The 14,433-nt window shown below is 32.0% G+C and overlaps 1 pseudogene; it reads right to left on the bottom strand.

Annotated features, from left to right (window-relative positions):
* Positions 1 to 4,610: 4,610 nt before the first annotated feature.
* On the bottom strand, positions 4,611 to 5,887 carry LOC133181023 (acetylcholine receptor subunit beta-type unc-29-like; annotated as a pseudogene).
* Positions 5,888 to 14,433: the final 8,546 nt, after the last annotated feature.

Here is a 14,433-nt window from a genome sequence, read left to right as displayed (position 1 = left end):
GTCGGTGAAAGCATAAAATTTCGAAACACTTTCCCTCAATATTGTTTACCAGCGCTCTAATTAGGAACATACTAAAGACCTGACCTACAAAAGACCTGACTGACCTGACCAACGTAAAATTCTCCAAAAATCAATATTCTGAGTTTTTATATCAATTTTTTCATCATAATTTCTTAAACATAAGGTGCAATTCAATTGAATAAAGGTTTATTCTATCATTTCTACCAAATTTATTATCATTTATCAATTCATTTCATAAAAATTTAATGACCAGTGACCAAATTTGAGATGACCTGACTAAATGATAATCATTCATAATTATTATCTTTTTAAAAATATTTGATACATTTTTCAAATTTGTTCTCTATTATAATGATTGATAGTTTAGATAAAATGTTTTTAGAAACATTTATACCAAATATTATTTGGTAAAAATGTTTTTAAAAACATTTTATCTAAACTATCAATCACTATAATAGAGAATATATGTTAAAAATGTATCAAATATTTAAGAAAATATCATGAAAAAGTTGATAAAAAAACTCAGAATATTAATTTTTGGAGAATTTTACGTTGGTCAGGTCAGTCAGGTCTTTAGTAGGTCAGGTCTTTAGTATGTTCCCTCTAATTATCTCATAAGGAAATAATAAGGAGTAAAAGGAATAAGAAATAATAATATGGAAATTACTTGTTTCCGGGAAAAATATAAAATAGATGTCAATCACGTATTGCTCTTATATAGAGTTATATGTACTTTTTTTATCTTAATACAATATAACTTAAGTGTACCATTATAAACATTGAGGAGTAGTGATCATAATTTTCAACTGACGAGAATTTAATTAGCTAGTTTCTCATAAACATTAAACTGTATAAAATTGTATTTTCTTAAAAAACTTCAATGTTGAATTGTCATTTTCAACATTTTTACCCTGAAGTATCCTTTGTTGAAAAAAACCCAATATATATCAACAAAAATATGGCCAGAGATACATGAAATAGAAAATCTGAGTCACTTTTTTGCATTATTTCTTTAACAAGCTGTCAGTGTTTAAACAAGTAGCCTTTTTTTTTTATTAAATAAACTTATAAGATATATGTACATATTTTTGCAGATTACAAGCATACTCAAGCTGCTATATGTACTGTCATGAATAATTTTTGTGGCAGACAATGAGATGATTAACATGTAAGTGAACTTCAAATGTACATAGACATTGACAAACTTCTGTATGAATTTTTGCATGAAAATTCAACTTTAAAGGAATTGAAAAGCTATCTTAGGAGAAATTTTTTGCAAAGTGATTTATCACTGTATTCATGGGCATCAAGAGTATTCCAGGATCAAGTGGGGGCGTACAAGGCGAATATAAGACAATATATTTCTCAGTTTCCATACATGTAGTTCATGGAAGAGTTATATATATTTTTTTAAATATTGTTAGTAATGTCATCTTTAACACATTCGATTTATATATTTTGATGATTTTTTTGTTTGAAAATTTGTTTTTTAAGTTGATTATTATTCACGATTCATATGATATCATAGACAGCTGCTAAGCATCAATCATAACTAAGCACTTAAAATAACATAAAGCATAATAATAGCTTTTTATTTTCATTGGTTCAAGAAGAAAGGATTTACTATTCTATCAATCTGACTTAAATAAGATTTTTCATTTGCTTCGAAATTCTAATAGCAAAGAATTTTGGAGGGACTCTGGTTTTAATCACAATTTCAATATCATACAATGAAACTGAAGCGAAATATGCCACATACCCTTAAGAGATCTCCCATTAAACATCTGGATACTCATCATTTATAGTGATATAAACTCAAACTCTGCATATACATTGGACTCTGCAGATCTTTTGAATGTAGGCTAATTGTCTTAATGGCACTGCATTTTTGATTACTCAAAAGTTTTATTTCATCATTTTATTGACTCATTTCAGAGGGTCATTACATGTGCCAAACACTACAAACATTAATGAATTTATAAACATAAAATTTACTGACTTTCTATTGTTAATATAATAATTATTAATGAAAGATAGTTTTTGTATGAAATTAAAGCGTCGGCTTTTTTCATTTTTTTTTTTTTTTTGGTATTTTATTCGACTTATGTGAGAGTGTTATATAAATGACCACTAAATATCAAAATATCGAAGGTAAAAGTAGTCTTCTCTGACATTATAAAATTGCTTTTAAAAAAGCTAGGTAAAATAAATACAGATTTTAAGAAAAAAATTGATAAAGAGCCAGAAATATAATTTACTTTTTTTTTTAAAATTAATAATCTGTGTAAGATTTGCGAACGTATGTAACAAAATGCATTCATATTTATACTTTAAATAATATTTATTCTATTCTCTTTTTGCATTTCATTAAAATATATACCATGAACTAAGAACAAAATCTTCAATAATTCTCAAAGTATATACGTATATTTGTGTATGAGTGATATCTACAATTTTTTGAAATAAAGCCATTACAAAGTCCAATAATCCCACATTTCATTTTTATCTCTTTCTTTCTCGTGATCATCAGACTTTTTCTGTTCTTATGTAAAAGTTTTAAAACCATCAAATTATTATCCTGTAAATTCAAAATCGAAATATCTGTCTATATTAAACTCTTCATTAAATTCGTTAATACCCATTTGTGAGTTAATAAGCTCGAATATTGACAACTGCAATTGATTGTATTAGTAAATATTGATTGAATAGTTGTTAAATGAGTTTGAACGCTACGTCCATCCATATCAAACAGATATTGATAACACAAGCATATTAGATACATGTAATAGAGTCTGAAAATGATTCTTCATTATTGTCTTGTCTAAATATGGATCAAGAAAAAGCAAAGGAAAAAAGTGAAGTCTTTAAAAACGATATGTATATGACACGTCAGAGAGGCGAGTTACGATATACATGTATCCAACCTATCGCAAGCATTGAAACATTTCAATCAGAAAGAATAGATCGCAGGTTTTGAATCCACTCTCCGTATTTTACTTACGATTTATTATTGACGAAAAACTCTTTATTTGTCTGTTTGGATAATTTCCAAACAAAATGCAAAATTCATCGAGTCAAATTCGATTGCTGTATTTTAATAAATTCTAGAAAGAATTATAGAATAGAAGATAGTTATAATAGTAATCTGTGAATACTATAATCTGAGTTAAGATTTATTCTTTAACGAAATGTTTTTCAACGAGAATTCACTCGGTTGCAAAAAGTAATTCTCGTCAAATATTGTACACAGAATTCAATCCAACGTAAGAGATATATATTGACTAAGAAATTAGTCTGAACGCTATCAACTTTCTAATCAAAACAGTAATTAACGATTTCATAGAATCAAAATAAGATAATACAGTTTCGCCAGTGCATTACCGGCAATTTTAAACAACTGAAATTGATCGAAACATGCACCATCCAATTATGATCTTTCACGTCAGTAATTGTGTATTCAATACCTTGAAAAACATCCTCGCTTTCACGCTGTTTAATTGTTATATGTGTATACTACCCACAGATCAAGACATCCGTCTACTATAATTTAAAGGCTTATTTTCGATAGAATCGAAAAATACGGTGTATTTAGTATATGCCTATAAAATAAGTGACCATAGTAAAAAGAAAGTAGTATATCGCAAATTTGATCAGGTAGGCATGTTTTAATTCTCCATCTTTTTCTTTCAAAATAGCTAATCAAGAATTGGTGCTGGAACTTGTAGTATTATTTATCAGAGTCATAATTATGAATTCCATCTACTTATCTGAATTAATTACAAGTCTTAATTAGCATAATACGCAGTACTTCAAATCACCTATCATTGCAATTTTTAATTTTAATGAAAAACTAGGGTTTTATCTTTGATAAAAATTAAAAATTGGCAAATTAAAAGATTTTAAATGTTTTGACTGAAGACAAAACAAGAAAATTAACATAAAATGCTATTTGCAATGAAAACCTTTCTTTAGTCAGGAAGTTTGAAAGAATAGCATTTGACCGTATTAACATTTGTTGGTACACTGCTCTGAAATGAATTCAGACGGTTTTACTCTACCTTTTGTGTTGTCAAGAACATTTAGTCGAAATTCAATGCAAAGCATCAGTGTAACAAGAAACATTACCCACAAAGACACTTCAAATAAAAAGATATACCGGTATTAATAAGCACAAGGTTTGTCTGAATGACAGGAATGCCCCCGCTGACATGCAAGTTTTAAACATGTAAAGTCCAACTGTGTGACAATAACAATAGGTTGGAAATGGCATAAAATTAAATTTTCATACTTCTGCTTTTATTTTCTGGAATTAGTAGTCAATACCACAACACATGCTTAAACTTTGTGAAATGGTGATCACTTTCAAGTACGTAAATATAAAGGTCAAAAAAAGGAAAGTCTAAGGGCATGACAGAACCATTTCTTCCCCCTTTCCTTCCAAAAGTAAGAATTTTCCTGTTTGAGTTTGATACAGTTCTATATTTATAAGCCTAGACTGTAAAACTGCTCATCAAAGATAAAGACAAACAAAGCTCAATGAAAGATAATATTTTGCGGCATCAGGGTTCACGTTTATTGAAAATAGTGCTTTACATTAATGCATACACAAGGATGCACCACTGAATGAAAACAAAGATGTAAAAGTAGTACGCCATTACTCTGTCATATCCCACTGCTAAAATTTTCCAAGTTACTTTCTCTTCTTCTTCAATATCTTGCATATTTTTGTCACCAGACATATTACTTTTTTCGAAACCTTCATCCAAATTGGCGGATTTGTCGACGACTTTAGACTTCTTCTTGCGTTTTCTACAGACGCGCCACAGACATCGGAGTCTCAGAACATTTAGCATAAAAATATGTTTACTTGAAATTGGTAATATGGAATCTTTGAAATGGAGACGCATTGTAACAACAGCCAAAATGCATATCAATGTGCTCATAGACATCGTAACGATTAAGAAGTACGACATCAAAGACATTGACTCAGAAGATTTGGGAATATTATCACTTAGCAATGTCATAAATACGGCAAAAGACAAGAAGATTGTTATTGCATAAGATACACGTTCTCCACTTTCAACTGGTAGGGCAAACACAAGAGGGTTGAGTAAAGACAATAAAAGAATAGGGACTAACATGTTTATAACAAAAAAAAAAGAGATTTCCTTTTCAAAATGAATTGACATTCAATTAAGTTATCGAAATCTCCTAGTGAAGACCGCTTCATTACTGTTCCTTCCAACGACCATTGAGCATTTGACGAGTAATAAGTCGTATCCACATATGTCATATTGTTATAAGGAATTAATCTAGCTTCTAATGGCGAATATCCCCACAGAACTAACTTGAAAGAGCACGACTGTGTGTCAAATGGAAATTTATACATGTCGACGTTGCACACAGTCTGAATCAGATCTCCTGGTATCCATGTCACTAGACCAGAATACGAAATTCTACCTATGAAGTCTTCATTCCCAATAGATTCCATCTTTTTGGCTGGGTCAATCAAAAAGATATTCGGAACCCATAGTTTCTGTTTGGGAACAGGAAGATCCTTGATTTCACCATAATTGCTCGGTGTCCAAGTCAACCGAAAATCATGCCAAAACAGGATAAATCCACTTCCAATGGACAAAACCCCAGAAACCTCATCAAAATCGTTCACTGAAAATATTATCGACTGAATAAAGACTTCGAGAACTTCTGATAGGTTCTCTTTTGGTCGGATATCGGTTGAATAGTTTTGAAAGACATCCTGAAGAAGAGATTCAGCGTCTGAATATAGAAAACCGTGAACAGGTGTTAACGACATTCCATTGATCAACAGTAGAAACAAACACAAACTAGCAGATTCTTTCTTCATAATTCTCTCAAGCAATCTCCGCGTGAAGAAACCAGCAATATGACTATTGTGGAAAATATTTATGCGGTGATTTCTTACACATTAAGTATGATATCTTTATTAAATAGTTTTACAAGCATATCTGAAATTCAGTTTCTCTTTTTTGTTTTCCGAAAAACAAAGATCTCTTCAACAATTATCAAATAGCAATATCTGCTTTCAAGTATCTAAAGCGTTACCGAAGATCAAGTTAAATAAAATCCATTTTTCTGTAAATGTTATCACACTATCTGTGAATCCTGATTTGTCCTTGTTTTGGACTGTTGTTTTTCGATTTTAATTTAGTGAAACAGATTCCTTACGACACTTCTGATTTTTTTTTTACTTTGGCGCTAAGGAATTTAACTGTGGCGGGGCCTTCATGTTAAACGGCCCATGGAGAACCCTGCGATAATCATGCCAAATCACCCTAAATCCACTCACAATGGGCAAAACTCCAGAAACCTCAACAAAATCATTCAATGAAAAAACATAGAACTTCTGAGAAGTTCTCTTTTTGGTGGATATCTGTTGAGTAGTACTTAAAAAATATCCTGAAGAAGTGATTCAGCCTCTGATTATAGGATACCATGTACAGATGTAAATGATATACCCTCAATAAAAAAAGAAAAACCAACACAAACTATCAGCTTCTTTCCTCATTATCTCCTTTTAAACAATCTGTGTGGAGAAAGAAGGAATCTGCATGAAAATAGTCGATTATGTATTAAATATGTAGTATGAGGTGTTTTTGTATACTTTATGTTAAATTCGATCCTTTTTCTTTTTTGATAAGTTTTAAGTAGAATTTTAAAACAATACTTGCTGAAATTCAGTTGGGTCAAGAGGTCCGAAAAAAACAAACAAACAATGATCTCATTACTATTTATCAGACAACAATATTTGTTTACAAGTTTCCAAAATATTACCTCTGTTATTGACAATTAGAAGTGAAGAGTCTAGGTAAAAGATTTTGACAAATGACAAGTTATTCCTTCTTAGTCACTATATAGCTGAAAGCTATACGGTCGTGCCCCCCCCCCCTAATATTTTTTTTCTTAATAAAATATATCAAAAAATTTTGATTGCTTGTGCCCTATCCCAGAAAAAAGTGAAATTGCTTTCTACAGGCTTGAGTCAGAACATGATTTTCATAGTGATAGTACCTTTATCAGAATGTTTCTACCCCTACGATTCGGAGTCGCAGTTTCGAATACCACCACGTCGCCCGCGTGGCGCAGTGGTTTGAGCGTTTGCTCTAGAGTGGCGGAGACTAGACTGAAGCTAGCAGCCAATAACAGCAGCCACTAAGCCCGTAGAAGCTAGCAGCCAATAAGGAAATTCATCAAAGGACTGAGAGTACTCTGACGCAATACTGTTTAATACCTCATTTTCGACAATTTATAATTAATAATAAGATAATTAATGCAACACTTAATTATTTAACAATTCAAACACTTGGAGGCAGTTAAGCTCACCTGCATAAGGGAAATTATGAGGTTTCAAAACAAACAAACAAAAAAAGAAAATGTCACCATCTTTGACCGCTTAAGAACAAACCAACATCTTAAATAGGTTAAGTACTTCCGAGAGAATCCTTTTTAAGCTCTTTTACGGGTCTCAGGAACATAATGGTGCCAAAAGGCTAGCCTGAAATTTGCTTACTCCTAATATTTACATTGATAATGGTTTGAAGGTAATTAAATCTATTTTTAGTTATTATCCTTAAAGTGTGCTTCGAATAATTACTGGCACAAGGTAAAGAGTCCACAGTGCTATTATATACGGCCATAAAAATTAGGCTGAAGTGGTACCACCAAGTGGTGCCAAGGGCGGGTTACATATTTCTAGCAGCTATTATACTTAGAAGTGTGATTTAAATCATTACTGTGGCAAGATTTCTAGGAGTATCATTTCCCGCAATCGGTATGAGGCTGTAGTGGCACCACCAAGTGGTGAAAACGGTGGGGAACATATTTCAAGCATTTATTTTTCAACCATCATTGACCACCAGAACAAACTAACACTAAACTGGTAAAAAGTTAAGGGCTTTAGGGAGCATCCCTTGTCAACTTTTTGACAGGTTCCAATGACTAGAAAAGGCCAGTTAGGTAACCTGAACTTTGTTGTTTTTTTCACTTTGTCTATTGATATACGGGTTAAAGGTCAGCTGTTATACTCCTTATCTTTGAAGTGTGCTTCAAATCATTACTGGGGCAAGGTAGAGGGCCCCTAAGACTATCATTTCTCGCTAAAAGAATGGGGCTGTAGTGGTACCACCAAGTGGTGCCAAGCGAGGGGGGCGTATTTCAAGCATTCATTTTGAAACCATCTTTGGCAACTAGAACAAACTAACACTAGTGAAAGGTTAAGGACCTTAGGGAGAAAAACTTCTCAGGTTTTTGAAGGGTCCCAGGGAAAGGAAGGGGCCAGTAAGCTAACCTGAACTTTGTTGTTTTTCACTTTGTGTATAAATGTACTGGTTATAGGTCGGCTATTATACCCCTTGTCTTTGAAGTTTGCTTCAAATCATTACTGGGGCAAGGTAGAGGGCACCTAGGACTATCATTTTCCGCTATCAGAATAGGGCTCTAGTGGAACACCAAGTGGTGCCAAAGGTGGGGGACGTATTTCAAGTATTCATTTTGAAACCATCTTTGGCAACTAGAACAAACTAACACTAGCGAAAGGTTAAGGACCTTAGGGAGAAAAACTTCTCAGGTTTTTGAAGGGTCCCGGGGAAAGGAAGGGGCCAGTTACCTAACCTGAACTTTGTTGTTTTTCACTTTGTGTATTAATATACGGGTTAAAGGTCGGCTATTATACCCCTTATCTTTGAAGTGTGCTTCAAATCATTACTGGGGTAAGGTAGAGGGCCCCGTGGACTATCATTTCCCGCTATCAGAATGGGGCTGTAGTGGTACCACCAAGTGGTGCCAAGGGTGGGAGACGTATTTCAAGCATTCATTTTGAATCCATCTTTGGCAACTAGAACAAACTAACACTAGTGAAAGGTTAAGGACCTTAGGGAGAAAAACTTCTCAGGTTTTTGAAGGGTCCCGGGGAAAGGAAGGGGCCAGTTAGCTAACCCCAACGTTATTGTTTTCAACTTTGTTTATTATTAAAGGGGTTAAAGATCAGCTAAAGGGGTTAAAGATCAGCTAAAGAACCACTTGCCAGTTTTATGAAGTGGAAGAAAAACGGCCAATTACCTAACCTGAACTTTGTTGTTTTCCATATTGATAAATGAGTTAAAGGTCAGCTATTACACCCATTATCTTTGATCATTAAATGATATCTGGAGACAAATAAGCATTTCGAATAACACCTTAGTTTACCCTAGTTATTTATATTTTTTTATTTTCTAAAGAAAATTAAAGTTATTCGTTAATAATGTTTTTGCAATGAATTTCCTTTTACATTCTTCAGTTCTTTTATTCCTACGAAATTTTTTCATTTGAAAAGTAAAAATTTGCTGTATATTCATACATTATATACAAATTTACATTACTGGTATCATTTCCTCTAAAACGGTTGTAGAGTAAAGTTTCGATGTTAACTTAAGCAGTATGTACTAAAGTAACAATAGTTAAGTATAGTGAACAATAGTCTAGTTTTGCTATATATAATGAACCCGCCTATCCTGTGGAGGCCTACGGGCACGGCCACATTGAACGCCTGATCCAGATACTGGAGAATAACCCCAGGGTCATCACACAGGGTAATCTGATGAACTGTTATAATAATATATCACCATGTACCTGTATTCAGGAATTAAACATTAAAGTAATAGTAAAATTGATATCATATGCATTGATCATTCTGATTCCGAGTGAAGAAAAGCTTCTCTAACTTGTTATTTCTAGAAGACTCATTATACATATAGAGACAATATTTTTTGGGGACATTAGCATACTAAAATGTTTTCTTTTAAAATTTAGAAATGATTTTTATTAAATTTATGGTCAAGGGCAAGGGAATTTTGAAGTTTTGTTCAACTAGTGTACTTTAAAATTAAAGAAAAATAAATGTAGTAAAAAAAAAGTTGAAAAAAAAATCCTTTTTATCCATATTGGCTCTTTGTATTGGCCTTTTCAATCAGTATTGTTCCAGATAAAATTAATTGAAGTTAAACATATTCAAGTACAAATTAAACATTTATTTCCTGAAATAAATTCGAATAGATTAAATTTAATAACTAAAATTGCTGTATAATAATAAATTAAAATCAGTCTTCTAATTACAGGATTTTCAAATATGGCTTATGAAAAAGAAATCACAGATAAAGGACATTACGAGAATCCCGAAACACAGCATGTTCTACGAAATGGGTCTCCTGAAACCATTCCCTCTAGTGAAGCACACCTCGGAACTTCTGCCGTTGTATGAGGCGTCACAACTAGCACCTCCCAGCGAAATACGCGATGCAAATTCTTGAAGGTTTCATTGCAACCATTATGTGGAATATTTTTTTTTTTTATATTCTGGCTTACACAGATACATCTTCTCGCATTCAGTTTGCTGAAAGAAGGGGTTATGAAAGACCTCATAATTGTAAAATAGAAAGATCCTGTTATTATATATGCAAGAATTAGAACTATTAATATTTTATTAATTTACATTTTTATTAAGATATTATTTTCTTAAGCATTGCTGCTTTTTGCAATGAACAAACACACATGTATATTCTGTGCCTTGAAATATGTAGCGTTACATTATACTCATAAAATGTACTTGTATTCATTTATCATATATGCAATGTATTTTATACCATTTACATTAAAATACATGCATTTTGCTCAGTGTAAACTAAAGCTTATTTAAGAAATAAAGAATAAGTTTAAAAACTTCAGTGGGAAATAAAGAGCTTCTCAGAAGTTTTGATCACATACCAACTTCAGGTTTATATAAACAGAGACATACCGCAAATGTATAAATGATAAATCTTGAATGTTTGTCTTTACTTAATGTGGTATTAGGATACATGTAGATCCAGCTCACAGGCACTTGACGTTATGTATTTTTTAAAATAAAATATACCCTACTTACATGTACTTGACGTTATGTATTTTTTTGAAATGAAATAAAATATACTTAAATGTAATAATAATCTTTTCATTATAAGAAAAATAAATAACTTCAGGTGCCTGTGATCCAGCTTTACTTTTGAGAGTGTCAGAATGGCTCTTCATAGGTGACAGCATACCTTGGCCAACATAAAAAGACCATAAAAGAAACGTACATATGTCATCATTTAAGAACACAGCGCCTAGATACTAGTACAAAATCCTTTTTGCAAAATTGAATACAAGTAAAGCATATTAGCGTCAAAATAGAAAATGCGTAATTTAGGAGAAAGAGCAAAATTCACACCCATGATCCATTTTCTGAAGCTGACACTTGAAACAGAGTTTGTTTCAGTAATTAATAAACAGTTAATTTTTTTATACATGTATATATTGTTTCTGTACATGTAATCTTCCTCAATGCTGGAAACTCGCGATCCATCCTCGACTGTCCTTGTTTTCGATCTCTGTGTCGCCATTGTTATCTTTTTCAAGACTTCTTTACGTATGACATTTGCATTCTCGAGTTATTTCATGAAAATATTTGTCTCTTTCGTTTGAAATTAGAAAAAAAAATCATTTCAATATTCACTTAATGTATTACAAAATACATTCTATTAGCATTATATGGAAACATTCAAAACTTGCCTTTCTTCTTTTCACAATCTTCATTATGCTGGTTACTTGAATTCGATGTTGAAAACCCTTCCATACTTTGCACGACATCGTGCATCGTTTCTTTAGCATTGGCAGTATAATTATTCATTAACTTATATTTGATTTTCTCACAACCATATTAATATAATGTCTTTTTATTTTATAAGTTAATTTTTCCTATATAGTCAAATGGTAATAATAGCTGTAACAGATAGAAAAAGTCCAACAAACAGTATTGTAAAAGATTTTATTATCCTCATGCAATCACGTTTGAACTATGTTGATAATTTAATAGGTACCCATAGTCATTTTGACATGCTTGATCATTAAATGTGTTTTGCTAAACTCAACGAAACATTTACTGTTAGAGAAAGATGAGTAACTCCTATATGTACAAGAGTTTCAAATTGTTTGACTTTTCGACGATTTAAGCGAATTTCTGGAAGTATCAAAAACATCAAGTGATAAAGACGCAGTAAATAATTTTTTTAATATATAGTGCGGTACTCTCTATGAAAGGGAAATAAATGAAAAGTAACGAATATATATATATATATATATATATATATATATATATATATATATATATATATATATATATATATATATATATATATATATAGTGGTCTAGCGCCCTGTTCCTGTACTGCTAGGAGACAGATTCCGTAGGTCGAGAGTTCAACCCCGGGCTGGGGCGGAAGTGGGTATCCTTATAAAAAGTGAATTTCTTTGTGCTTTCTATATTAATATTTCTTCACTTAGGGCAGTTATGTTAGTTTAAGAGTTGTTGTAAAATGTGCTTCATAAATAAAAATTAATTTCATTACAACGTGTATTGGTAACGATCCTCTGATAAAACTAATGTCCAAATAACTGTATCTCACTTCCATTCTCAACGACCGTGTAGTGTAGGACAGCGCCGCGAGAATTCCATCGGCATCGAAAGCAAGTTTTTTGACTTGCCTAGATAGCCGAGCGGTCTAGCGCGCTGTTCCTGTACTGCTAGGAAACAGATTCCGTAGGTTGAGAGTTCAATCCCGGGCTTGGGCGGAAGTGGGCATCCTTATAAAAGTGAATTTCTTACTTTTACAACATGTAAGTCATGACAACCAGTATATATCCTCATCCTTTATATATAAATAAATATCCCTGGGGTTGGGTGGAGAGAGTTTTTACATTTAAATAAACAAATAGAAACAGTCTTTCAAAACTTTTCTTCAAAAGAAGAAATGCTTCAATTTCTCACATAATCCTTACAAACAAGATATATTGCCGGGTGCAGTAAGTGCTCTACCAAGCCCCCATCTTTGCTCCTCACAAAAATATTAACTGCTGCGAAGGAGAAACTGCAGACACACTGCTACAGCATGTTCTTGAGGTGGTGTAAATCAAATGTGGATTCTCAAAAACTCCGAAGAACTTCTAGAAAAATTTAAAATCACAAAATTTTTCAAAAGTTAGTAACATTTAAAATGTATGACTTTTCTTAAGGTAGTATGGGATACCTCCACGTTATGACGTATTTCCGTTTGAAGTATTGTTTTGATTTGCATGAGTGCTTATTATCGGGTCAAAATTTGTAGTTACACCGTTGAAAAGAACACTCTGAAGCCTATTTCAATGTAAGTTCTCACAAGTCGGCATTTTAAGTAAAAACAGACAAAAAAATCGCAAGTATATAAATTTACTTATAATTGTACAACGGACATTTAAAAAAGCAAACCCCTGTAAAAGGTAGTTTCAACATTGCAGCTTTTGAACACTTTTAAGCAAAAGCTGTATTTAAATTGTTTGAGTAACTGTACAGCACCTTGTGTGCGGTGAGGCATGGATAAGTGCGATTACTTCACATTGTGCTGAATTATCACCAATCAATTATCACGTTAACCACAGCTGGACTTTTTTGTTATTTAATTCAAGAAGTAACTGTTTGGTCACAAATCAGCTAGCTGTTGTATATAGTCCCAAAACGTTCAGATGAATGCAATTGCTCTGAACAAGACACGTCCTGGAAAGCGATTGTCCATGCATTGTTTTCAAAACCGCTCAAAGTTGAAAACTACAAAGTGCGATTTTTTTATGGTTGGGAAAAAATGCTCATCATTTCTAAAATAGCACCCACTAGGTTTTTTCAACCCTTGGAAAATAAAGAAGGATAACTCTTCCGCTCGGATCTTTTAATTCAAAAAAATTTTAAATGCATTTTATATTTTCCATTTATACATATATTTTCAATTTGTTTATTTCACTTTGCTAACATATTAAGATACATTCTTATTGTAGACTTTCATGACATGTTATCCGTCTGTTTTCAAGAAATAAAGTTTTCCCAGTTTTTTACGCTTATTTTTTTGTTGAAAATTAAAAAAAATACTAAGACATATTTCTTGTCATTTTTGTTTTTATATACACTTTATATTAGCAAACGCCTGCCTATAATATTAAGCTTATGAAAAAAGAATTATGCAAGAAAAAAAATCATTTTTGTATTTCTCATTAAAATAATAAAAAAAATTATGAAAATTACACTTTAATATACTGAAAGGTGGGGGTATTTCAAATCCTTCTAATTTGGGTACATAAATATGTAGGAGAAGTTTCGTTTGGTATCCCATACCACCTTAACTTTATGCAACCATTCTTCACGGTAAATTAAAAACTAGGCTTTTTGATATCATAGACAACTGCTTCTTCAATAAAAATGGAACTCGGAAATTTTCATATCTCGTGATTGCTCATCAACAAAATTACTTCATTAAAAATCACTCTGATTCTACACACAAGTACTCTAAAGTTGATTTTAAA

This window comes from Saccostrea echinata, unplaced genomic scaffold, assembly GCF_033153115.1.
Source record: "Saccostrea echinata isolate AGI-Se365-2 ecotype Australia unplaced genomic scaffold, CSIRO_AGI_Sech_v1 ptg000001l, whole genome shotgun sequence".
Classification (NCBI taxonomy): Eukaryota; Metazoa; Mollusca; class Bivalvia; order Ostreida; family Ostreidae; genus Saccostrea; species Saccostrea echinata.
The sequence above is the reverse complement of the archived record's forward strand: the minus strand, read 5'-3'. Positions and strand labels throughout refer to the sequence as shown.